Here is a 27,298-nt window from a genome sequence, read left to right on the forward strand (position 1 = left end):
ATGCCTGTCTCGCAGCTTAGACAGTTGAATATGACGTATGGAAATGAATTTGGGCACGCGCGCTTGATGGCCTGCTTAGGCAGGGTCGCTTGCAAACGGGGAAGATTTATTTTGTAATAAATTTGTTATTTATTTCTTTTTTTTTTTTTTATTGTCGTTGGTTCGATCGATTGCCGCCCGAGGATCGTTTGGGGCGTCTGGATATTGCGCGATCCTTGCTGGCCGTTTCGCTCGGTTCGTTGGTGGTCGAAATAATTCGAGCCTTTTACGCAACGATATTTTTTTTTTTTTTTTTTCGAGGAAGATCAGAAAAAGGCATCTCCTTATTAATACCTGATTATTATGGGAACTTTCTCATAGCTCGAACGAGTCTATTAATTATTTTCCTTTGTTGCAGGTGAACCTGCGCCCCGAAACAATGAGTGATCGTTATTACGTCATAACGCCGCCCGATGCTATCATCTCGATACCAGGGTCATGGGTCATCACCACCAAAGATCACAATTCACAGGTGGGTAAGTAAACGTTGCGAAATGAATCGATTCACGTTTGGCCTTCTCGTCTCCTCCGTCGCTATTATATTACGTAAGTCGTCGAGAAAACTTTAAATACAATTGAAGAGGTCGAATTAGAAAGAAATGAAAGTTTATAACCAGAACTAGAGTTCAGACCTTCCGAAGTTGATTCCGGCTTGTTGGCCATGGTTACACAGAGACGAAAAAATGTCGACCAAACAGTAAAATGACACGGTTGTCTGATTTTCCCCAATTCGAGAAGGTAAACTCATAACTAGTACTCTCAAATTGGTCCGTTGTTGACACGGTCATCGAAGGGGAAATATACATAGCAAGACGAACAGAGACTCGGTGGCGCAAGATGCAGTCCGGTTCATCGGTTTACCAAATGATCGTGCCTGAGTGGTTGGCAAGTTCTGCGGTTATCATCAATTTTTCCATTAGGGAATGAGAGTTTACGGTTGCCTAATGGCGTTACAGAGGTCCGCTTCTCTCTTTTCTCCTCCTCTCCGGGTGGGTCTTCAGAGCCGGGGATGAGGTGACGGCTGTCTTTGGTGCTACGGACCGAGTAGATTCAACGACGGTTGTGTGAACGCGTAAGTGTGGATGTTGTACGCTCCGCGGCACCTGGACAAGTGACAGAGAAGCTGGTGTATCTTATCGTGGACTGGATTCCTTTCGGCAGAACGCGACCAATGCGAGTAGTTCCTACTTCTGATCCTATTAAGAGGGAATATTAAAATTCGTAGAAGAGGCCTCCTCGCTGTGTGTCGGTACGTGGTGGCTACTATGTGCCATCGCCCCCCAGACGCGGCGTCGAGGGGGGAAAGGGTCACCCCGCGCAGGGCACCCGCGCCTTATAGTCGAGAAAAATCAAAGACCTTAAAAACAGGTTTGACAACCTGGGTGGACCCACGGAGGCCACGTGCTGCGTGAAGCATTATTTATAATCCCATCAGAGCTGGAGAGTCCCTCTTTCTCTCTTTCCCTCTTTTCCTCTTTTCCTCTTTCTCTCCTTCTCTCCGCTCCGGGTAACCCGTAGCACGCGCGCTCGTACCCGCCGGAGCCAGCCTCGTTCTCCTCCTCGAATTCGTATGCGTGCATGGAAGATAGACGTCGTATTCCGGAGTGCCATGGCTCGCAACCGCGGCAGCCGCCTATACGGACACCTTGGCCGTCACTGCCAGCTCCACCGCCTTATTCCCTGGCGCCGGGGAACCGCTTTGACAGTTAGACGCGTCCTGGTGCACGCGCTGTCTCGACTCGGTTCACGCCGTCGGCCCGAATCGTAACGTCGACTCCGCTTTCCGTCGTTTCCCTCACTATCCTGCATTAATAGCTATCCCGAATCGGGCCGCTCCTACAAGTTGTGCTTCTGCGGATCTTATACGAAGCCGACGACGTTTGGCTGTTTGGATGAGAATAATGCTATAGAGCGAGAAAGTCTTATTAACAATTTCATCTACGTATCACTTGGAGAGTTAATTTACAATTAAATGACATTCAGATATATTCACGACGCGGTCTTATGATCGTATTTCAACTAACCCATCGTCAAAGCTTGCAAGAAAAAATGAAATCTTTTGACGCCACGAAGATAATTGGCTTACAGCGATTTTTCTGTGCAATCTGTGAATACCCATTGAATGGCAACGAGTTTGAAAATTGTAAGTCTTTTTCAGAGTACTCTCGATACCTCAACACGGACGAAACACTTACGAAGTATGTTACTACAGGAAGGGTTGATCTGGTATCTTGAAGTTTTTCTTAATGCAAGTTTACCTGATTACGAGAGGTTTATTTTCCAAATGAACTGATCTACTGGCGTGATAAGAGTGATGCATTAGAAAATTCCGTCGAGACATCTCAGTTATTCGAAAATATACCGTTCACATTACGTTGCAGCATCGGGTGATGGAGTCTTCACGAAATTTTAGAGTTCTCAGATCAAGATTAGGTGTCACAGATTCGTGACAAAATTTTCAGGAATATTCCATCTTACCTACTTGTAGTTTTAGTTTCACGTTTCTTCAGGATTTGATTTTTTGGTACGATTATTTCCTGTATTTTCAATCTTATGGTTTACGAGTTGGGTGCTCATTGGCGTTGATTCCTCTCTCCTCCATCTTTGGGCTTATTGTTGATCGGACATCGGCCGTATGCGTGGAGTTTGATAAATCGAGAGGTTTCGAATTCACTATGCATACGACCTGACTCATAGATACGTAACCTTTGGTCAAAACCTTCTGTATATGTGTCACTAATCGCGTAGAATTCTTTCGCCGAGTGCTAGATCTTCGTCCCTAATTCTTCTCGCCGGAGTTCTTTACGATTCGAAGTTTCCTCGCGTGCGGACGATGTCTGATGCAATCTCTCTACTCTCCCTCGATCTCGCTCCTTCTCTCTTCCTCTACCTCATACTCTGACATTCCCTCCCACTCTTACCCTGGCGCATCGTTATTTTATGTACAGTATACACTCCCAAGCAGCCGCACACGCGCCCGCGCGACACGCATACAGACGGAATCGAGTCATAGGTGAATCGTCGAGAGTATAAAAAGATCACTTCAATCGAATCGTGAACGTACGTACGCAGGGATCGTATTTGCTCGGTTAAGAAAGAGTAACTGATTGCTTAATTGGTTAATTATTTGATCTCAGTCAGTTAGTTAGTTACCCTTGTCTCCCTTTCTTATCTTCATCTCGCTCCTTACTTCATTCTTCTTCTTCTAAATTCATCACCGCGCAGTCAACCGGTCGAGTCGCGCGACTGTTTTTAACCCGGAAGAACATCCACATGTTACTTTCACGGCAAGTCGTGTTATAGTTTACCTTAATTTTCGTTACCTCGTGAGGCATGATACGTGTGCATGAATTCGTTCATGTATGCATCCGAGGACGCAGGTACAAACAGGTTGTACCTTTGTATCGGTGAACGAGGATAACTCTCGTCCTCGTTTAGCCATCGCATCGCCTACATCCGTTCGCTGCGCCTCGCTGGCTTGATATAATGTCCTGAAAAATTCGAGTGATTGATTCTCTAGGTGTGAATAAAATAACAATGGCCGAAGGCGAGCGAGCGCCGATTGGAACCCGCGGTGCCCTGGCCGGTGTCGGACCTCCGTACCATCAGTCAATGCATGGTAATATAGACTTGATAGCACCCAACACACCCTGACCGCATGGGGCCTTCCGAAGTAGCTCACCGGCCTCCGCAGTCTTCGGTGCCACGAAGCCTCGCTCGTCTCTCTCGGCGAAGCTTTCCATACCCATCTTTACACCCGCGAGGACGTTCCGATCCCCGAGTTCCGGAGGACCGCAATGGCGAGCTTTCGTTTCCATCCTCGAAGATCAGGAAGCCGTTGAAGCATGTCAGAGTTGGTTTTGTTCGATTTAGTTTTTGGATACAAAAAATTTCAAGGTGGTTTTCATTGCGGTTTTCTTGAGCCTGATTCCACTTGGAGCGATGCTGTCTGGTCGAGTTAAGAGATTCTCCTAACTAATTCGGGGACGAAGACGAGTGTGTTACGACGGTGCGAGGCGCGGTTTTTCGACCGCCATGGTGCACATGGTGCAGGTAAATGCGAATGTGCGTCTGCACCGGTCAAAGTTCTAGTCTCACTTAGCAATAATTCAGCTCGAATCGAGTTACCGTATCTAGTATACTGCAAAGATGAACGCGGACTTCGTACATCGCCAATATCGATAAGTCTGCAGCTGTCTAACGGAAAAAACGGAGGAATCCTGAAACGCGTGGTTCGAGTTGCGGTGCGTTGGACGGGGAACGTCGTATTTTACTCGCGCGAAAATATACGGCGGCCTTAAAAAACCTCGAGCCTTTTCTCCTCCGTCTTCCATGTTTTTTTATTTCTTCTTCGCCTTGTTCTTCTTCATCTCTCGATAGCCCGAGTCCAGCGAATTCCGAACCGCATCATCCAATTATACGTATAAACTCGGCCGTAACGATCTGATGAAGTAAGTAATTGGACCGCCATAACGTAACTCGGTCAGTAGCTCCTCAGTCCTCGCAGGCACTCCCTCGACACCCACTGAAATCTCCACCGTGAACCGCTTCGCCGAGGAAATCGTATCTTAGCGGTCGAACGGCGAAACACTTCGCGGCCGCACGCAACCCGGGTATAATAATTAGTTTTGAGCTTGTTCCTGATGCTACTTGGCTACCGGCGTTTCGTTGATCACCCGCCTTCTCCGGGGCGCGGATCGTTAGACGACTGCGGATGGAAGAGTCGTTCGGTAAATCTCAGTTGAAAAAACCTAGTTGAAAAAAAAATCAGAGCGAAACGTGGACTCTTCGAGAGTGCGAAGATCAGGCAATCTTTCATCCTTTCCAGATTTACATACTCAAATGTATACGTCACTCCGAAGTCCGCAGAATCCGGAAAGCCGAGATTACACGAACGAATTATTGGAAATTGCTCAGAACAAGGTTAGCTTTTAAACCCAATTTTGAGATCGCAGTTACCTTCGTCCGAGGGAAGTCGTCCTCTTCTTTGCATGTCGACACTGGAGAAAGGAGGTAGAGTCGCCTCCTCGTCTCGAACGTCTGGGAACATAAACCGATCCGAAACGCGGAACGCAGAGATCGTCGGGCTGCAGACTTTGTGCAGGTATCCGTTTTCACGAGCGATTGAGACATCGTTTCGAACTCTCTCGTGTGCTAGGATCGAGTTCTGCATCTTTATTTGTGCGTTCGCATACATTCGGGAATTTATCTTGAAAGTTTACGTTAACGTTCAACGGGAAGCATTGCGTGGTTTATCGCGGATGGAATAAATAAATGACGAGTATAACAATATTTAACGCCGATAAACGTGCCGAGCGATTTTATATATCAGTGATTTTGTAAAAAGGATAAAGATTTTTTCCTCACGTTTATATTATGAATAATTCATTACATTATTCGATGTATACAACTATACGTCAACGGTCGCAATTACTTACGACATTGTTTATTTTGCGAGGCGAAATATGGCCCGGGCTCGCAGGGGAGATCGGGCGTATGAAAAAAATTTCAATCGCGGCTTATATTTTCAGTACCTACCTACCTACCTACCTACCTACCTTCTCTTTAACTACACCCAGCGGGGAGTTTGTACCTGCTTGACACGCGCATTAACGATATATACAGCCGTAAATTGGGCCCACCAAAAAGTTTTAAAGTTATTTTATCAGGCTTCTTCGTAGAATACTTACGTACATACATAAATAGCCTATATGCCCGTAATACCTACATTGTGTCGATGTGTGCACTCTTATCTCTGGATTTACGCGCGTATACGAATTTATACAAACGTAACGTAAGGTGCGCGGCAACCTGCAAACGGCCAGGCAACGCTCGATTGAGCGAACTAGCCGAGCGCCTTTGTAATTTATCAAATTATATGGGGGTACTGGCTCGAAACACGCTCCTCGAAACTTGTCGCCAAAGTATCTAACTCACACGAGAAAGTCGAAGACTGGCGCCTTGTATCGGTTCTTGTCGCGATCTAAGAATCGCGATTTTCAACGACGGTAACGATTCGATTGATTCTCACGCGGGGGGAAAATAGAGGGTTGACTCGATCCTTTTTTTTTCATTTATCGAATTTTTCCTTTAAGGTTACAATAGACGCGCGCGGCCGCGTTGTTGAAAAATAACGAATGCAATTAATTTGGCTAATATTAAACTTGGATGCCGAGTCGTAAAACCACTCGCGTAACAAATTTGGCACTAAAGAGTCCCATAGTCGTTCTGCGGACGACGGGCAACGACCCAAACAACCCGCCGGAAGGCGGAGGCAGAGACCGTGCTGCAGGGGTCTTCTTGCCAGTCTCGTTGCCGGCAGTAATACCTACTCACCTGAGTCAGGTGAGGGGGCGTTATAGCATTAGCATGTTAAGCCCGAGCGCAGCGGGTGTACCTGATTAAATTTGTACCACCGTACAGCGTGGTCGCGAGGCGCAGCTCGGTTTTTCGAGCGTGGCAGAATTATCCACTCTGTATTTCATCCGCGCGCTTCCTTGTTAAGACGGTATTTATACGTAAACGGAGGATGAAATGATTTGCGAGAAGGGGGGGGAGGGGGGGGGGGGGGGAGTGAAATCGAGACAACGACGAGGGAAAAGTTTCCGACCGATCTTTCGTTCCTTCTATACGCGTTATTGTGAATCACGGCAGATTGTGTACGACGTATATTATTGCGAGGCGCGTTATCAGTACAAATGACGGATAACGCGCCGGTGAGTATTATGCGTGATGGTGATTAATCGAGGGATATTAAGAGGCTTTAAGAGGTCCGTGTAGATTTGCTTTTCAACGAAAATCATCATCGGTAGATACGCCGTATAGCCGAATACGCGCATATGCGAGCCATACGCGCGCGTTAACGCAACTCTTGGCTAAATTATACAAGCGAAGCGAAACCGTTAATACCTGTCAACTCGGAATTCGCCACAGTGCAGGCCGCCGATGGTGCGCCTTCTTGGTGGTGATAATAATAACAGCAATCGTTGTAACCACGTTCAGAATGAGAATAAGTATAAAAGATATTATGTATGTACAAGGAATTACCGGCTCGCGAAACACCCGTGAATGAGGCAATGAGTCGGTGTTCCCAACAATGGCGTTACCCTAATGATTACAAATGGTGGACGGCAGACGCGCGAGTCTTCTTCCTCCTTTCGCCCTCCCCCTGTTGCAGTCGTGCCCGAAATATATCTCATAATTAATCACACGGGGTCCACCTTTCTGTCGTCTCTTGCAGACCTTACTTTTTACGATCCGCTCATCAGACGACGATCCGCGATGTTTTTCTTTCCATTTCTTTTTTTTTTCTTTTTTCTTTTTACTCTTTCTATCTTATCCAAATTACTACTTGGTAAAGTCTCTTTTCCCTTCTTCACCTTTATCAAAATTTTCCCTGTCCCAGAATGTTCTTTACTGTAATAAAAACGGGAAAATTTGAAATGTTTTCTACTCTCCCGGCAATTCCCATTCATTCTTCGACTTTCCGTATCTGAAAATCCAACGAAATTACGATAATACATACCGGACGATTTTTCTCACTTTCCGGGATCCCACAGCGGCAGATCGTCTTCCGTGTTCGGTCTTAGGGAGAGCCAAGGGATTTTAGACGGTCTGGCGTTCGACTGAAGAAAACATAGTTATTGCTTCGTATTTCTTTTTTACGTGGATTGTTTTTTTATTTGGTCAGAAAACTTTGAACTTGGAAATAGTTTCCAAGCATGAACGATACGTGTCGAAGTTACGGTATCCAGATTTGATGACGAAATAATACCAACCACCGAAACAACGACGCCGTTTTGATCTATGTGGCAAATTTGATAACCGAAGAGTATGGTGTGGCTGCCGTCACCGACGAAGAATATTCTGGCTGACTTTTTTGTACTGACTCGAATCTCGAAGCTCTTGGTAGCTGCGACGCAGTTTATGAGTCCGAAGCGATCGGCGCTGTCGAGATCTGCGATAAACCCAGTGAAAGAGAGAGAGAGAGAGAGAGAGAGAGAGAGAGAGAGAGAGAGAGAGGCAGTGAGTGAGTGAAATTGTCATGTACGTTCGGGAGAAAGTGTGGAAGAAAAATAAGAAACACTGTTTGCAAAAATCGTTTGTAACGGATCTACTCGATCAGATAAACTCTGGCACATCTGCAGGAATCTGAATCCGGCAGTGTCTCATCGCCGTGCATCCCCTTCTCACCTTCGTGCGAGTTCCGATTCAATTGCAGGTTCTCAATCGGTCGCATCAATTCCGACAGTCGAAGCTGGTGATAGTCGTATCCGCAAAAAGCTATGTCGTTCCCTCTGCTTCCTATTCGTACCTGCGATTTAGCGTCGAATCGAACAATTAACAAGCGATTACTCGGATTCACCATCGAGGAATATCGGTACCTTGAAGTCTAAGAAATCGGCAGTGGTCTTGATCGTCGGCAGCTGCGGCACGCACCAATCAGCGGCTGAATACGACTTGTGAATGTACTTGCTGAGGGGTCCGAGGATCTTGTACGACTTTTGCATCGCCCCGCAGCAGCCTGTCTGGTGTAAATTTATAAGTAAATGATAGGAATGTCAGCCGAAGAACGGTGCTATACACATAGTTAATTACACAATTTCACGGAGTTTAGCGGAATGGGTGAAAAGCCTGCGTAATTACCGCGTTCCTGACCCTGACGAAGATGTAGCCGATCTTATACAAGGACGTCTCGGTGAGATAAGGGATCGGGGTGTAACCGCCGTCGCCAATTTCACTCGCGACGACGGGCTTGATCAGTCCCCAACATTCGACGAGGCCGAGATCCCTCGGTATTTTCAGCCTCTGGTTTTTCACCACATCGAGTGACTCGAAATTCATTTCAATCGGCGGAATGAACCTGAAAGTGGCGAAACGCTCCTCGTTAGGTACCTTTTTCAAATGACAAGATCGAGGAGCCTGCTAACAATAGGAAGACTGCGGCGGGCCGTCCCTCGTTGTGGAGATAATGGGCATCAGGAGTGCGGCTCGAGGATGGAGGCGGGTGCGGGTAGAAGTAGACGGGCGTTCGCCGCCGCAGCGCGGCGCACCCGTGGAATGTAGTTTCCGGTCTGTTAGCCGGAAGTCGTAGCTCGGACGCGTGCCGGACACGCGCCTCGCGAGGCACGGCTCGGCTTGTTCCAGTGGTGTGTCTATAGGCTGTAACCTACTATTTCTATCGGGACGTCGTCTCGCGTCGACGAAGGCAATTGACGGTAATGAAATAATTGCACCGTTACCAATTTCACCCCGGGGATGATGATGGTGATCGTCAAATTGTTCACGTCGATGAAATAATTGCGCGGGGATAACGAGCGTCAGCAACACCTACGCCTTTCGTCTTCGCTGACTAATAGATCCTCACCCGAAACCCAGCTACTACTGTCAAATTACAACCTCAGCCTCGCCCCGCAAATTAAACAACGCGCACACCAACGCCACTCCGCTTCGTCACGATATCGATTCGACCGAGGCTTTGCGTGCTTTGTTACCAATTTCACGTCACTTTGTCTTCTTTGTTTTGTTCTTCGTGTGGGAACTTGTCACGTTGTACCAATAACCACCTTACTGTACTCCTACTGCGAACCGAGGAAATCAGACATACCCTATGAACGAAGGGCTGAAAATAAAAAAAAATGAATTCCTCGTCTCGGCGCATATCGATGCAGCTTGCGAGCAGGAAATAAGGACGCTGAGTGTATCGCGTGTGTAGGTATACTCCTATATACAGGCACAAACCCTGTTCCGTAATAATTACAAACGTCACCGGTTATCGGTTGAAATCGTGCGGGTACCGGAGAACGTTGCATCACATCGCATAGCATCGCATAGGTTTGTCGCCGCTGTACCAGCAGCGCGTGTAGCGCCAAGTATGTCCGTATAAACACCTGCCCCAGATGAATGCGCGTGCCAACACAGCCCCGAGGCACTGGCCGTGACAACCCCTTCCTAGTTCCTCATATCCTGCACCGTGTCGGCATGACATACGTGACGTATGTGTGTACCACCTGTATCGCGACTTTCGTTGTAAGTGTAAGGCACCCTCTGAGTGTCTATAAGTAGTCTCTTCGTTTCATGTGTGTCGGTGTCTCTCTTGTTATTGTTGCTGTTTTTCAAGAATACGTTGCTATGGAGAATGCAAGGTGCTCGACTTTCGACGCCTATTTATTTCAACACGTTACCAGACTGTTGCATACATATTCAGAAAGAACGAACTAGAAACGCATAAATCGATGTGGCACTAGTGACCAGTACCTACTTCTGTTTAACCTCATTATTGAAGCCTAAGATATCATTCTTGTTTTATTTTCCTTATCACAGACGGTACGGTGTTCAAAAGTGACTACGAGTCGTTATCAATGAAGAGGAATTCTTGTATATCGCCTGGCTTATTATCGCGAACCAATTATCGCAGTGATAAAGAGTATTGCAAGCATGCAGGCCTCGTAGGCTCGTTACCGACCAAATAGCTGCGCATCCCTGTAGAAGCGGAGCTTGGGGTGCATTTTTATCGAGGACATTGCGCACCCCACCAGGACCTGTCGGTGCGTGCGTCTTCGGCCACCAGGGCGTGAATCCGCCCGCCTGCAGCCAACACCTGCTACCCCCAAGACGGGGCGAGCACCAAACCATACTTCCTCAACATATGACGGCCCGTTTTCCCCCTTTTACTGTACCTCCACGGTCGTTCTTCCTTAACCCCCTACCGTTCAAGTAGACGACGCTGTGCAAGGTGAGCTAGCTTAGCTGGCTGGTGCCGAAAAATGTTGCACCTGTTGGTGTAACGTGTCTCAAGATGCGTTCGCGATATCGATGCTTTGCGGCGAGACAGCGCAAAGGGGTCGGTGCTGATTCCGTTTGATTTGTTAGTTTAGTTGATCGATTCGTTGGTTTTCGATTTCAGAGAATTTAAGGTAGGATGGAAGTATCTAAGAGTTGTTATTTTGTCCAAAGATTTGGTAAGATAAGGTGCGATTTGTCGTGAATAGTTTGCTTGCAATCGAAAGATAATTTTAAGTAAAGTGTAATACCACACATGTCGAGGCGATATTTGCAGGGAGGATTTATAAAATTTTGTGTTATGGAAGGTTTTAGTTTCAGAATGTTTCTAAAATATTTCACGGATGTATTCTCAAGAAATTGTAATAGCATCCTGTAATCAAATCTTCCTTTACCAATCGATTAACTGCGATTTGACGAAATATTTCGAACCACCGAACGTGTTAGATTCGAATATCTTTTATCTTTTTATGGAAAGGAAAGAACGTACGTTTTTGAAAAAAAAATTAAAAATATAGCCGTATCGTGAGTAGCGAAAATGACGATAACTTGTAATTCATAAAAGACAGTAAGAATTTTTACGACTACTAAGTATAGCGATCGCACCTGCACCGGGCTTCGCCGAGGAATTAAACCGGGGGCCTCTTATTATACGTACACAACGGGCTGACCAACGGTCCGTGATTCCTTGGTGTATAGGAAACATATGACGCGATTCGGGTGAACCCTTGCGGGTGAGCCGTAATGCATCCGCGCCTTTGGGGCGAGTTCCAGGCCACTGCCGCAGGAGTCTCTATGAGAGGTTCGTGGTTCGCGAAGGGGGTTACACGGTGCTCCAGGGAGTCCGGCAGCAGGTCTTGGGCCCACCCGGGCGTGTCTCCGTGGAGGGTAGGCCCCGGTTCCGTTTTCACCACGAGCGGCGGACGGCGCGGTCAGGCCCCGTGACAGACAGGTGACACGCGTCCCACACGCGCCAAGAGTTCGTTGGGGACTTGGGGTTAATTTGAAAATAAACAGTTGGAAATATACAGGACAAACATTCGACGCCTCGCGACGCCTCGCGACGAGGCTACGAACGCTTCTTCTATTGTACACGACGAAAACGTTTCACTTTTTCCAGTTACGAGTATTTCTCTCCGGAATCTTGAGGAGGCGAATAATTTATTCACCCGATATGCGAGGACAATGTTGCGAATAGCCGTTTTTTTTATGGTCAACAATTAAATCAGGGGTTTATTCGTTCCACGCGACGAGGGAGTTTGGCTCGTCTTGCAGCCGCGGCAGGACGACCGGTTGTCACGCGGTGTAGTTTATAAGGATATTTTAAGGATCTTGCCCGCAGCACCGCGGAGTATCTTCCTTACGATTTACTCCTTGCATTTGGTGTGCACTTGTTGTGGGTACCTACACACTGTGTGGATAGGTATATAATACGTGCAATGGACAATGAACGTGACGTCAACGATTTCGAGTCTGACCGTCGTCTTATTGTTCGCTTGTCACGGAACGTATAACGTTTCTAGGGGGGGGGCTGATATAATGGAAGAACTTTCTACTATCAAGCTGATTTATGAATCTACGCGCCGACTCAACGTAACTAACTATATTAAACCATTGCATTTGTTGTGTGCATTCACCCTCACAATTGGCGAAAGGATTGGACGGTACGGCTGATCGTGTACGGGTACATATGGATGGTCGTTAAGGAACACCCTTCCATTCGAGGCACTGTAAGTACGTAACTTTGCGAAGATTGAGCGGAGAGAAATGATCGCAGATAAATTTTTTAACAACGGCGTGTCAAAGTTTGAAGTCTCTATCCGTTCAACGCCTTTTACAAATCTTTCTTTTTTGTCCTTCATCGATCAGGTTCTACAGTCAAGAACACAAAAAAAACTAGTTTTGCTTTTGTAATTTTATTAGTCGTGATAACCGTGTGAAATAAATTGTAACGTCAATGCACTTTATACAATACAGTTGTACAGCCGTACTTTGTTACGCAATTCGGGTACCAAACTAATTGCGTATTCCGAAATGAAAGTTGCTGATTACGATAGCATTTTAAAATGATTATTAGAATTAGAAAAAATAGATGTAGAACTTTCTATCAATCTTGATTTCCATTATATAATATAAGAGTGTGATAAAATAAGTGTCTTAAACTCTCTATGTGCTTTTACTTTCGGAATTGCGTGTCGTTCAAATTAAAAGTGCTACTTTTTACTGTGATTTCTCGTCACGTTTTCATCCTGAACTCGCAATTGCACTTGGTGGAATATAATCGCATTGATCGTCAAATCGGTACGAAGATAGTAACTTTTACCCTGAAAATGAATACAATTTTATTCGACAATAGAAATTTGCAAGAACGTTAAAAAAAAAAACTGTACTCCGGTTCGATTCGAGTACGGAGGATCGGTAGGGACGTTGAAGCGGTGTGTCGGTGAATCGGCATCAAAGCGTGAAAAATAAATAAGGCAAATTACAGAAATAAATGGAGCTGTCGAAGCGGGCCGTGTGGGTATACCACGTTTATGTCGGGATCGGCGTCGAGGGTGCGATGCCGTTCCTGTACAACTATACCAATGTGTATCGCGTTGGCGTATATCGAATTTCATACAAATCGGAGGTAGGTAACCTAAACCTATCGCTCGGCGCGCGCGGGCCGAGCAACTCCATCGGCCTGGCTGCAAACGCGTTGTCTGCTTGTATCTTCGGGACGAAAGTTATGGACGCGAGACTGAAATATGACGTAGCCACGAGATAAAATGTGTCTTTGCAGCCGGGCTGCACCGGGCGCGAGAGGGCCAATAAAAGTCAGTCGCCTTCGTGATATTTTATTCAATTTTCAGGGAACAGAAACCCGTTGCAGCAGCCGGCTATACCCATACGCGTACCCCTAGAAATTATACTCGCTCCCCGAAACTACCTTACACGCATTCCTTCGTCCGGACCAGCGGCAGCTTCCGTTGTCGCTCCGCGTAATCGGCGGTAGTCAGCTCCCGGGGCTCAATTTATCGGCTCTGCACTATTCCGGGGATAAACTGTCTCCAGAAATTTCAACACTGAATTGACTGACGGCCTTACTACGATACTTTTCAACCGTAACGAGCGGAAAATTATTCCACGAAAACTACCGACGATGTGATTGAGTTGCCTGGATGTGCTAAAACGGTGTGGTTTTACCTTTTATTGCCCTTAACTGCCGAATCGTTTCGCATTTAACCGTGACACTGAATTGTTTTTAAAGAAAATTTTTGCGAGTGTCAAAAACCTTTGAAAGTATGTCGAGAAGTATTTTATAATAATCTTGAAGTTCCGACATTTTTCGAATGTTATCCAAGGAACAGCATTATTATGTTTAATGTTAATGTAAAGAATACTTCTACCCCGATCGGCTCATTTTCACTTTATCCCTAACACGCAGATATTAAATTTCCAGTCAGCGAATATATATTGTCTGTAAACTATCCCCTGCAGCTCTCTCCGTAATTCCAATACAATCTAAATCAAACTGCTTATTTCCATCCATCAGTACGAAGTGTCTTGATGATCCTCAACCATTCTAATAACAGTTGTAACGTACCATAGGAGAATTTTATACCGCAACGGTGCTCGGAACACCGAACTCGAGGAACGAGGTACGGAGACCGCAAGAAGCTCGGAGAGAGATGGGACAAAATTTTCTCAACCCGGTACTGTTGAGAGTCGTTAACAGGTAACAAGCTGTAGCCCCGGGGTGCTCCGGAGACTTCTATTTAACGATTGTTAGCAACGGCATCGCGCCACCACCAGCCGGTGACCATAGAGTCCGGTGCACTCTCTGCCTCCTCCTCGGCAACCGTCGCGATGACTGATGGTCAGCCGGACCGCCGCGACGGCCACACGGCGCTCGTGACTTTACGGTGCAGTGATATGCAACGTCATTTTGCCGGAGTCATATTGCCTCGTGACATTCAATTTTCAAAATTGGTCTTCGTTTTCGCGGAGGAGTCGAGGAGATTGCCTCGATACGGATTTCTCACTGCCAAAGACTCGTGGGTATAAGAAAAATTGCTATCTTCAACCTAGGGACAATTTTCATAGATTCGGACGTTCGATTTATAGGATTTTTTTTTTTTTTTTTTTTTTTTGGGGTGTATGAGAGTGTGGATGGAGTCGCGTATTCGATGAAAACAAGCCTTGCAAATTATCGTAAATTTATCTTACGAGACTATACGTAGAAGATAAACATTTCAAAATTTGATAGTTTGTTGGAGTTTTGAAGTCCATCTTAACTGAATCTCAGATTTGATCCTATGTAAATAAACCACCCACCTCTTACTATCAGGAAACCAATTGTAAAATTATTATGAACTTCAGGTGAGAAATTTCGTATACTATATGTAGACGAATCCGGTAACTGGTAGCATGAACCTGTCGATACCTTAATAACTGATTCTGGTAACTGGCATGTCTTCTCGTTCTTCATTTGTGGAAACCCTGTAGAAGAATGATTCGAAGTACAGTTAAAAGAGTATTGAAAATTGAAAAACAGTGAAGGGATACCGACCTCTTCCCGTAAACTTCTTCTTACCGAGGAGGAGGAAGCGGAGTGACACTCGCGGAAGTGACCGCGGCACCGCGTTGCTAACCGGCCGGAGGGTCTTCGAGTTGGTTTAGCGATACGGCTCGCCCGCGCCGTGTCGGTTCCCATGCAATTCTATGAATACGAAATACGAGGTGAGCGAGTCGGGCTGGTGCTCGTTCAATCATCGCAGACACGCCCGTCATATTGGCTCTCTGGGCTGTTGTGGCTTGCCCAGATATACCTTCCTACCTTCCTACCTTCCCTTCTTCCGCATCGCGTATTCCTCCTTATATACGTTTCTTGGGCAAACAAATGCATACCGGCTTACCGTTCGTATATATGATGAAAGGCCCCCGGCGCAACGTGCCCGGAGATAACTCGTCGCCATTTCGTACGTGGGCATAGGATTCAATATGGAGTAGGATCGCAAACGTGCAGGGTACCTGTACTTGCTTCGTGGATTTGCCAACTGGAATGGTTTTGAATTCGGTCATTGCCAATCCCTAGAGTCAACGCTTAAACATTTTCAAACGACGATTTGGCACGTGTCGAGATTTTACCATTATACTCGTTTTTGGCCTGAACTTCACAATGCAAATTTTCTTAGAACTTGGACGTTTTCACCCGACTGCCTGATCATCGGCAAAACGTGTCGTTGGAATCTAATCGTTCCGTTCACGTTACGTTACTTCTGTGTACTTTTGAATTGCAACATTTGCACGTGGAGTGACTGGCTGCGGTGTTCGTGACGGGTATAACCTGTCCTCGAAACTGGATGATCGTTAAAGCTGAGGCGCGGAGCTAGGCACGAATCAATTGCCGTCTGTCTTATTAGCGAGCCGATTTCTTAAGAAAGGAGCGATTATCGTGAAGCGAGGATATTTTGTCCGCGCGGCATTCTCTGTTATACCAAGTTACCAGACCGTGCTCAACCGGGTGTGACGAAGTGCGCGCATAGATAGGCACCCACCGGGTTATACTCGTGGTCACACGTACGTGGATTTCCACCGACACGAACAGCGGTAAAACTTCATCCGCGTGCACTCCGTGTACGTACACGGCACTCCGGGACTGCGGGTATTTGCACATACCGATACACAATATATATGTAAATGTTTGCCAGGGGGCAAGAGGGTAACGACTATTTGCTCCCATTGCAATTGTTTCCACTGTTCCGCCGTCGATGCAGCCGACGTCTGGACTGCCGGGCCTCCGTTCGGTTCGCGCAGCAGCCCGAGCTCGGTGTTTGATTAATTCATCATTGCGCGAGATTTGAACTTTAAACTAAATTGTTTACCTACCTTGGATAAATTACAGCTACTTACCGCCACGAACTTCGGTGAAACGCTTGCCGATCGCGTTCCGCAATCAGCGACATTTTCTTCCTAGTTTATACTGATTGTCAGTATTTTCGCTCATCGTATTACATACTATACCGTGCTGTACGACGAGGAGCACCACGGTGAAAAGTTAATTGACGGTGGAAGTCTCGTCGCCGTTCGGAATTACAACCAATCCAATTACGCTCTGTCCATTTTGCGTCGCCACCGCGTACCTAGTTCGACCCGTTCTTCTTCCTCGGACGGGTCGCCGAGGGCATCGGCTGAGGGAACCTGCCGCAGCCTTCGAGTTTTAGTCGAGATTACCGGCGACACGCGGTGGCCCCTGTTAGCCGAGATTACAGGCCGGGCAGCACCTCATCTGCTCCGGGTCAGGGGTCGTCTACCTGCCCGGAAACAAATCTCCTTCCGCGGGTACTACTGTATCTATAAAGTTACGCGCTCCTCGCGAACCTCGCTTCCTTGCCCCCTTTTCTTGCTCGAATTTCGCCACCGTCATCGTCGAAACGATAGTTACCGACGCTGCTGCGATACACGAGGGGATGCTGTCCAGGTGCTTCTCGAAATCTCGGCGTCGCGGCACCTGGCCGACACTTCCTCCTTCCAGCTTCCGTTGCACGGAGTGCGTCGTACTCGTGTGCGAGCTCGGATTCGAACCTTTCGACGTTCGAACGTTGGACCAATTACCGTCGGAGGGAACCGCGCCCCCCCGCAAGACCCGTATATAATCCATTCCGCACTTGACTGCGAACATTGTGCTCAGTTCCGCAGTACAGGGTTTGGTTCATCTCGTTTTGGTCTCTGGGTACGCGGAGCATGGAGTGCGATATCATATCTCGTTTGATCTCGAGTCGGAGCCGCGGTGCAGCGCTGCGCACTCGAGGCTCCGGACCAGGTGGCTTCTGGATCCGCGAATCAAGATGCGTTTTCTAGTGCCAATTAGATGGCAGTTGACGCTTTTCTCTGCCCCTAACTCGCTGGGGAGCCCGCGCGCACTCCGGTCTCGGTGGTTCGTTTCTGAATCATGCCTCCAACGAACGAACGAACGGGTCCGTTTCTTTTAGTTTCATTTGTTCGTTTGATCCGGTGCACCGCGTGCGGTGCCTCGGAAATCGCGCGATCTCTCCTCTCCTCACGTCGAACGAAATATAATGAACCCGCATTAGGGTCGACGGGCAGTGGGGCCCTCGGAGAAAAAAAGGAAGAGAGAAGGAGAGAGAGAGAGAGAGAGGAGAGAAAACTGCGCAGGTCACAAAGGGGTGAATGTACAGGAAATGAAAAGAGGCCAAGAGCCCAGGGGCGGGGGGGGGGGGGGGGGGGGAAGGGAAGCCTCGACAGAGTCAAAAGGCAAGTGGATCGCTAGGCGTCCTAATGATGACGGCTTGCACGTCGTCGCAAGGTCAGCTTGCCGATTTGCGTATCAAAAGCCCCGTGAATTAGAGCAAGGTAGCACGGCGATGTAGACGTACTCACCATTGAAAAAACTCCCTGCTATATTAGATGTGAACACGAAAATCCTTCACCTGTCTTTGTCTCGGATAAAGAATAATATTCCACAGAGATCGAGTCTGCAGACTTGGCGTTCAATATTTTTTTCACACATTTTGTCCAAAAATCGTGCAGCTTCATGGAAACATCTACAAGTACGTTATACACTCCCTGGTTTTTGGAAAATTTTGGAATATTCTTGAAAATGACTTTCCGTTTCGACACGTATCCATCGCCATGAATCGTTTCTTTGGCGTTGTTGTGGGTCTGCGCATCAGACCCGGTATCGTGGAATCGAACAAAGTATCCTTCTGCGCTTATGTTTATTCTGTTGCGAGATTCGAGCCCAGATAGCGGAGGAGCCTCGTCCTAATAGAAATGTGTTTATGCATTTAGATGTCCGTGAAGGCATCGAGACGAAGAGTGACCCGCACTACCCGCACGTGATATCGTCAACCTGTCACGAGTCGTGCGGTGCGAGTGTGCGTATGTACACAGAGCTGACAAAAGATTGCGCTTCCATTCACGAGGTAGTTTTGATATGTTAAACACGAGTCCTGCGAAGGGGCGAGACACTGTGACAGAGGCGTGATACTGAATCAAACGTCTCTTAATAAAGGATGCTGCTGCCCCCGCCGCGGAGGCTTCTAGGTATCTCAAAAAGAACCGTGGGATCATTTTTCTACCGGCCTTTGTCGCTGCTCGCAACTCGAAAAAATCCCACCGCACATCACTCGGGATATTAAATAGATTCTTAGGTATGTAACCGTGCTGGAAATATCTCGTGTCGTCACAGCGTTGACACGGAACTTTGATTACCGAGGACGAGATTAGCCACCGACGCGACGCGGCGCGACGCTTCTACCAAAGGTCAAGTTTCATTGATAATTCACCCTTTCACTATAGGCTCTCCGTCAATGCGGTGTGGTATCGCTATGCCTTAGCCTCTTTCAAAATAAACTCAAGACGCTTCGGAATTAGGCACCTCTTGAAAGCCTATTCGAACACCAATCAACTTTTCTTCACGCCCAAAACTATTCTTCATTCAACGAAAAATATCCTTATTCGTCTCCCGGCTTGTGAATATTATACTCACTGACCTCTGTCCATGGATACGGACTCTCGCTGTTTTGGTCGAAGAAGTAATCCTTCGGAATGACCAGCCGCAATCCTGTACTTACCGGCACTTTTCGTCACTCTTGCGCTGCCTGAAAAGATCATCTTTATTGTTTATTTATTTTATTCCAAAAAGTTGTTACGCTTTTGTGCAGTTAGGTTTTTCTCATTTAAATCCTTGACGAACTTATGGTATGATGTCTTCAAAATTATCTACAATTATATTTTGGTCCAAATAAACAAAAACGATGCATTTCAACCTTGCGCCAGAAGCGATTGTGGTTAAGCGGGTAGTGTGACTTACCGATAAAAATTGAATGCGGCACGGATCTTAGCAATCACGAACATGCTGTTCAATACGCATTCTTTTCAAAGCGGCATTCTCCCGGAACTGGTGAAAGTTCTAGCCCTTGAACTCTCGTTGGTTCCATCAATCTGGAATTCCGTTTCTTCTCAACTCTTGCTTAATCCCATTTTGTAAAATAACCGCAGACATGGTAATTTGGTTGAGAAAACAAAGGTCGAGTCGCGAGCTGGATTGTTCGATGCATTATACCTAGACTGCAATGGGAAAATGTATGCGCCAATCTTTGAGGAAGATGTAGAGCGGCGTCACCGACTTTCTTTCGAACGTTTGTTCGTCTCACCGCCGTCCCGCTCTCTTTTTAGGAATAATAAAAAGCTGCATGGCCGCGTTATTCCGAAGCACAATGCGAAGATCGGGCAAGCTTGGCTTTGCAGGTTAAACACAAAAAGAAGATGAGAACCGAACGTAGAGGAGAAAAAAAAAAAACGAAAAAAATCATCCTGTCGAGTAACTTAACCCACCATTGGTACAGGTAGATCCTTAGAATACCTCTGGCTAGATTCTCTGACCCGGACGAGCGACTCGCGCGCGTTGTGCACCCGAGTGGAGTGCGGCGGTCTTCTTAACCTCGATGCGGTAAGGAGTTTCTCGGTTAATTTAACACCGTGGTAGATCACCGGCTACCGTAAATCCAGCGGCCCCACATCAAAGGCTTTCCTCGGGACGAGCTGTAGCAGGTAGACAATAGCTCTTGAAACCGATAGCCGCCCGCGCCGTCCGAAAACTGGGTACGTATATGAGAATCGGAAGGATCTCGGTAGTCGCGTTATGCAGGCCATAAGAACTGGTGCCCAGGGCTACCAGAAAAGATATTGATAAGTAGGTATGTACCTTTGCGGTCCAGGTGGTGGTGATCCTCGATCGCGCTTCACTGTCTTCCCCATTGTTTATCCATCTTTTCCTTGGTAATTCTTGTGCCGTCTATAACTGTTTACTTTTTTTTCTCCTTTTCGTCTTCTTCTTCTCATTCTTATTCTTCTACACGCAGTTATTTCCTTACATTTTTCTATCTTCTCATTCACTCGATCTTTTTTTATTCTCCTCGTACTTTTCATCGAACTTTGAGGTAAACCGACTCGCTTACCCCGAGGAAAAAAACGTACGAGAAGAAGAGAACACAGGAAAAAGACCAAGAAGAGTCTAACGCTGACTGAATTTCTTGCGGTTCGCCAACTTCTAGGACGATGGATCATAGCTCCTCCATTCTTCCAAAGGAATTTGATTTACTTCACCTTACTGCATGTATAAGAGGAGAGTGAGAGGAGAATTTCCATTTGTTCGGCAGTTGAACGAGCCCGTGAAAGCGATCGCGACTAAATATCCTGAGATGTTTAGAGGTGTTTCGGAATCAGCCTATATAATATTGTCATTCCGCTTCGTTAATTGCATCCGTTAACAGTGCGAGATCGGAACGGTGAGATATACGAACAACGTTATTGACAGCCACGAGCGCGGCGTGCGTGCATGGTTCACTTTGGCGACGAAACTGAACCTGTTTTCTCGGGGATTGTCTCTATTCCGTGCGCCGGTCGAAGTGAGAATCGTAATGCAGTGAAACGGGTTAATTCCGAGTCTTGAATATCTGGTAATCAAATAGCGCGCCGAGCCTGGATACTTGGCCGGGGAAACGAAGGGTTGCAGTTGGATGCTGGCACAAGGTGGAGGGTACAGATTTACTGGTAACGAGCGTCATAAGTACCAACTCCGGAGTACATAAACGTTGGATAATCTAGAAATAGTATCTCTCCGTTCTCGCGAGTCTTTACTTGGCGCGCGGCGCACGACGCTGTGTCTCTTCTTCTTCTTCTTCTGCCTAGGTACAGGCTATCTAATGTACGTACTTCTTGTACTGCGGCCGGATCCTCCTGCGGAGCAATGAATTGTTGGATTCTCCCGCCGCGCTGCTTCGTCTCGCTCTGTCTCGCCACTATTTGTTGTACGCATTTACCTGAAGATGGTGTAATTAAAAATTGTAAACATAATATTATTCAAGGTTTATTTCCTCGATAAACAATTTGAGGTACTGAGCCAAGAACCGCGACGCATGTTACAACCGACCGTTAAAGTAACACCACTTTCTGAAATAAATTTGATTCACCGTGAATGTTGGATTTAGCATTGCACGCTTGAAAGCATATGTTTGTCAATTATACCAGACATGATTCACGATATGTTTCTATGGGTGCTTATAACTATTTACTTCGGACGAAAGAATCTAGACTGACGAAATATCAATTTCTCCTACAATGCTAATGACAATTACAACGAAATGACTTTAATTCCTGTAACACAGCTGTTGAATGTTGCTGGCCTTTTTACGCGGTGATATCGCAATAGAACTGGCGGTTAATCGGGCATTGTGCGAGGCGAAAGAGAAAGAGAGAGAGAGAGAGAGAGAGAGAGAGAGAGAGAGAGAGAGAGAGAGAGAGAGAGAGAGAGAGAGAAAGAAGAATATAGCGAGGAACAGAGACGAAACGCCAAAGAGATGAGCGGTGCGAAAAGCGGGCTTCTTCATCTTGTTTCTCGTTTCTTATTGTTAGCAGGCAGCAGAGACAAGTGTATATGCATGTACACGGGAGAATTATATCTATGCGAGTTCGCCGTTCGTTCGTTCGTTCATTCGCGGTGGAAGAAGGAAGGTGGATTGACACGAAGACAATTGAGCGTGATTACCGTGAGCAGCGGAGCTCCTCGAGGAGGAAAGCCTTTGCCCCCCGTAACAGACATAATGCGGTGATGACCGTTCGATTCCATTCTAATTAATCGATATCCATACGATCCGTAAATATCTTCGAGGTACAGGCTCTTCCATTATCATGTCACGCGTATATCACGGAGGTTTTTAATTTTGCAATCACGTGGCTCTTGTAAGTGAACAGATTTCACTTCGCGATGGTCTCTGAAATATGCAATTATCAAACTCTGTACGAAAGTCTGTTCAGTCGTTGACCACGTGTGTTTTGGTGAATTTGAACCAGTCGCTTCAAAATTTGTGCAAATATTCTTTCCGAACATTCGAGTGTTCGCAAATGCTCTGCAGATACTCGTCGATTTAGTTCACTCGCGACATGAGAAGCGGATCAATTCATCAAGGCATTTTCAAACATCGAGGAATAAAAATACAGAAACTTTCAGACACGGATCGCAGCGATTTACGGAAACAACCTGTGATCCGTTACGCAGCATGATACCTTACGTGGAGATACTCTGAGTAAAAATGATAGAGGTCAGGCATCGTAGGTTGATTGAGCTGAACTAGAATGCCCCCCTCCGAGTACCTGTGCGGTGGTTGAAGGACAGCTCGATTCAGCGCTTCGATTGTGCATCAAAAGGTCATCGCCTGGGGTCAAGATTTGATTTGCTTGAATCTCGTCGCCGGGAGTTTGGCGCGGTTGATTTAACGGCTGCGAAATCGCGAGAGAAAGAGAGACGCGGCGCCGAGGCCTTCGATTTCACACAATTAGATACCATTGCATATGTTCGATATAGGTATGTACGTACCTACGTATTCAGCTTTTCTGATCCCTTCACGTTAAGTCCGCTCCGTTCCGCAGCGCGAGAATAAATTAGTTAATTAATTAACTTCGCGGTTTGCGCCCGCGGGCGTTTAAGATGAGAACTAAAATCACCCGCGTATAATGGCACAGAAGCGGCAATAGGCATCGGGAAAAAGTACTTTCCCGCGATCTTCTCCGGATAAGTAATTAACGCGGAACACGAATCGTGTCACTCGCTCTGTACCAACACTCGTGCCAATGAGGCTTGGCTTCCTCAATCGATAGTATCCGTCCGATCCCATTTTCAACAACGATCCGGCACTTGCATAACGAACGAATTACAAATCAATTTCAAACCAAAGTTCCTGCACGAAATTCTGGTCCGGGAGACGAAACATTTAGTCACACGTTTTTGCGAGTGAGTGTCTTGTGCTTACGGCAGCACGAGGACGTCGTCGTAGTCCTCGTTAACGGAAAGCACTTCGGGCCGGCTTAGCCTCGATCCTGACCGGCAGGTCAGCGATAGTATAATCCGAAAAATTAATTCCCTTCTGGTATGCCAGGTGCTGTGCGGAAGGGTTCTTCCGTGCTCCCTGACGCACGTGTGGATATCGTAATTAAAAGAACAAGCGTGAAGAAGCCTAAACGTTTCCGGCCTAAAGCATCAAGCCGGAAGCTGGATAAAAACTGTTTAGCAAGAGCATTACGTCCGCGCCCGAATCCACATCTCTAGCAGTGAACCACCCAGCCAGACTCGCTCGTTCCTTCCCCCATGGCTTCAAACTCCGAGAGGCAACCACGCCTAAGGTACTTTTTAAATTGCGCCTTGACGCGTTACGAGGTCAACCCCGGAGTTCCCAGGACCAGTTTACGAGCAGGAGACACCCAGGGGTAGACCTTGAAGAGGGATCGATATATTGTGCCTTTGGATATTAGCTGAAAATCCCGTAGAAATACTTTCGACGATTAAATTCATCTCGCTGCATTCCCTGCGGTCCGATTTCTCTTCTTTCCTTCTTTATTTTTCACTTCTATTGACAATCAGAGAGGTCTGACCAGATTTCCGCTTCCGTGGGAAGTCCATTGCAAGATATTATGCTCGATCTAGTCCTCGCTTTGGCTCAGCAGGGTCTAGACGAGGTCTCGGGCCCTAACGAGTTCTCGTTTCTCGGGCGAGGGGCTTTTACGACGACTGTTACATCGGAGCGTGAAATTATTTTACGTTTTTTCGTTTTGTTTTTAGTAATAGAAGACAGATAGCAACAAAGTAGAGTAGAAAGATTTCAGAAGTGGCGAGTTACGAGAGGATGTTTTACGATCGGTATTTTCCAGCATCTCGTGAGGTTCGAAGATTATTTGTATCGGTAGATTGAAATTTCCGTACTGACCAGCGGATGTCTTAATCTCGATGAAAGGGGGAAAATGGGATCGAACGGCGAATAGAAAAATTGGAAAGTTGGCGGAAAGGAATCCGCAATCTCACCATTGCGCGGAGGAGTGTTCTGGTGCCTGAGAGCATATTACCTTGTTACGTTTTTGCGAACGTATAATCACGTCTTGTCGTAATACGTGCAGGGGCCGGGGGCCGGGGACGTGTGTTGTTATTATATCGAGATACCGACCTACCGTCTGAGGTAACATCAGACCAAGCGCCATCTCTCTAACGTAATGCCCTCTTTAGCGGACTGATTATCCTAGTCATTAAACTCTCTTACGCAATATGCTATATATGTATTCACAGACTTTTTCTAATGCTGAATCCGAGTGGGTAGGTAGGTGCCTGCTTGCCTGCCTGCCTAGCCAGTCAGCTATCCAGTTATCTACCCACCTCGGAAATCTTCACCAACTTACTACCTGCCACGTAGATAATCGCCTGTGGCCTCCTCAAACCTCTACACTCCTGTGCCAGTGCGATATTTCAAAGCGTACACAAGCTCTCGTTAATACGCCATATTCCGTATTCCATATTCCATATTCCATCGAGGTACGTGTGCAATGTGGTATATAGTGCATGTCTATCCGGCCGGCTACGGGGATATTTCCCCGTGGTCTCTCACACATCTTAAGGAGACGCGGCGGACTAGGTACAGCCCGTGAGAAGTCCCCCGTTCTCTCTGCTCTCCTGTAGGCCCCTGCGACCTGCCGGGTTGAATTTCCCAGGGAGTGACCGCAAGGTGGTGCGTCCAAGTGCAGCGGCAGTAGCGGCAGTGGCAGTGGAGCAGTACACCGGCTTGCATCTACGTCAAATTCTCACCCTGGTAAATCCCCGGCTCCCATGGGGTCCCAAAGACGGAAAAGGTCCGTCCTCCTTGATCGGCACCTGCTCGGGGCATGGGAAGTTTGCCGGATGGATCCTTCGGCTGGTGGGTTATAAGAAAAAAAGGACTATGGAGGGAAGGAAAAATAGTATTGTAAAAAAATAACCGAGAGGAGAGAATCCCTGATCACCGATAAGACTTGTTCGGTGTAGTTAATTGAATGATAATTAAAAGCCGCACTTATACCTATAGTCGCTCCTCGACCAGCCGGCAACGAAGGCAAGAAATTCATCCGCAGGAACAACCCGGCCTGCTGGACGTGGATTTGAAAATAAGAACGAACGTGAGGTCAGCCTCGAGATGCAAATCCCTTTGAGGGCTTTGTCACATCGAAGTCTATACGTATATGTATATCGCATACACACGTACAGGTGTGTGACTCTCTCGGCCGGGATAATGGGGCCCAACTTTAGCGGGATAGAGCCTGCGCTAGACTAGGTAGAGTGTGTTTTGGTTCTCACGAGACGGCGAGAAAGCTGCCTACGTCGCAGACTCACAATCAGTTCAGTGTTTGTTACCTCGCACACCGCTGCCTGCCGCCGCAGCTTCCTTTGACAGTGTGGAGAGCCTCTCGTCCACCAGGAAAGTACATCACCTATGCATCGAGCAGAGCACCACACTCCTCTTGATCTTCCATGCACGTAACGCGTCCGTAAACTTTGTTCAACACTATTAGGGCACGAGTGCTGTATTAGTTTCCTTGCTGCGTCAAGAGGTCTCTGATTATGGCTCGGTGCAACAAATCCTTAATATATACCTACTGCAGGTTTACCGGTGTAAATGAATTTTCGAAAGGTCAATCAGTAACAAATAACATTGAAGGTATGATTGAAAGTGAAGCTGAAATATCATCGGAGATTGACAAAAGTTTTGAATCGGGAAAATAATATTCCAAGATTATCTTAAAGCTTTTGAAAATTCGCTAACGATGAGACGAATTTTGAGAAACTCTTACGGAGATTCCCACTGCACCATGGGCGAGAGCTCGTCCTGGGAAAAAGGTTTCATCCTGGCAGAGAGCCTGTATCCAAGTAGTATCTCAGGCTACCGGTATTGTGCCTCGACTAGTGGCTGGGCGAAGGATATTGAATGGGAAGGATACAGCGTGGAGAACAGGTGAAATACGAAACCCTCGGGGCACAGGACGTGAAAGGGTCCGCGCTCACTTGTTCCGGTGGGAAAACTTTGTCACTGAAATTTTTGCATACACTGTTATACATATTTATTTCCAAGACGATCCTTTCGTGGGCGGCATTCGAGGATCAAAGATCGAGGCGATCCATTGACTAACCGGTGGGATCCTTACCTGCGCTTCTTCCTTGCGCCTCTTCTCTAACCCACGACGGTGTCACTTTGCCGGATATCTCTACCTGCCTCTTCTTCCTTTTCTATCCTGCCACCTACTTGCTGATTCCCGAACGATTTAATGCGCCATTAAACTACTTGATCCGACAATGACATTTTACGCTAGATACTTCCGACACGCGCTTATCAAAAGTTCATTGTGTCATAGTAACATTGAGAACTAACAGCTCACCGTGACGACAGTGGTTCGAGTGAGCACCTGCAAGCTTATCTTTCCCACACGCTGTGTTTATAACCTTTCGTTTTGATTGTCTTTGAAGAATTGAAAAGAAACGATGAACAACGTGAAACCAAATGCGAGTATTGTTTGTTCGAGTTGACATCTTCGAGGCTAAAGCGAACCATGTAGCTACATAATGAATTTAGCGACAAAATTTCTGCGCTTTGAATTGAGCGCGGGGATAAAGTAGGTGTGG

At 46.8% G+C, this 27,298-nt stretch overlaps 1 long non-coding RNA gene across 2 annotated transcripts in view; it reads left to right on the forward strand.

The window, feature by feature from the left end:
- The first annotated feature begins 391 nt into the window (after positions 1–391).
- The window catches only part of LOC138190445 (uncharacterized), a 115,001-nt gene continuing 88,094 nt past the window's right edge, over positions 392–27,298 (forward strand). Inside the window, exon 1 of one of the 2 annotated variants that reach the window (XR_011176413.1) lies at positions 392–515. This is a non-coding gene — a long non-coding RNA (uncharacterized lncRNA). The remainder of the gene's footprint in view (positions 516–27,298) is intronic. The other variant, XR_011176414.1, reaches the window with a different exon arrangement.

Source organism: Neodiprion pinetum, chromosome 2 (assembly GCF_021155775.2).
Source record: "Neodiprion pinetum isolate iyNeoPine1 chromosome 2, iyNeoPine1.2, whole genome shotgun sequence".
In the NCBI taxonomy this organism is placed as follows: domain Eukaryota; kingdom Metazoa; phylum Arthropoda; class Insecta; order Hymenoptera; family Diprionidae; genus Neodiprion; species Neodiprion pinetum.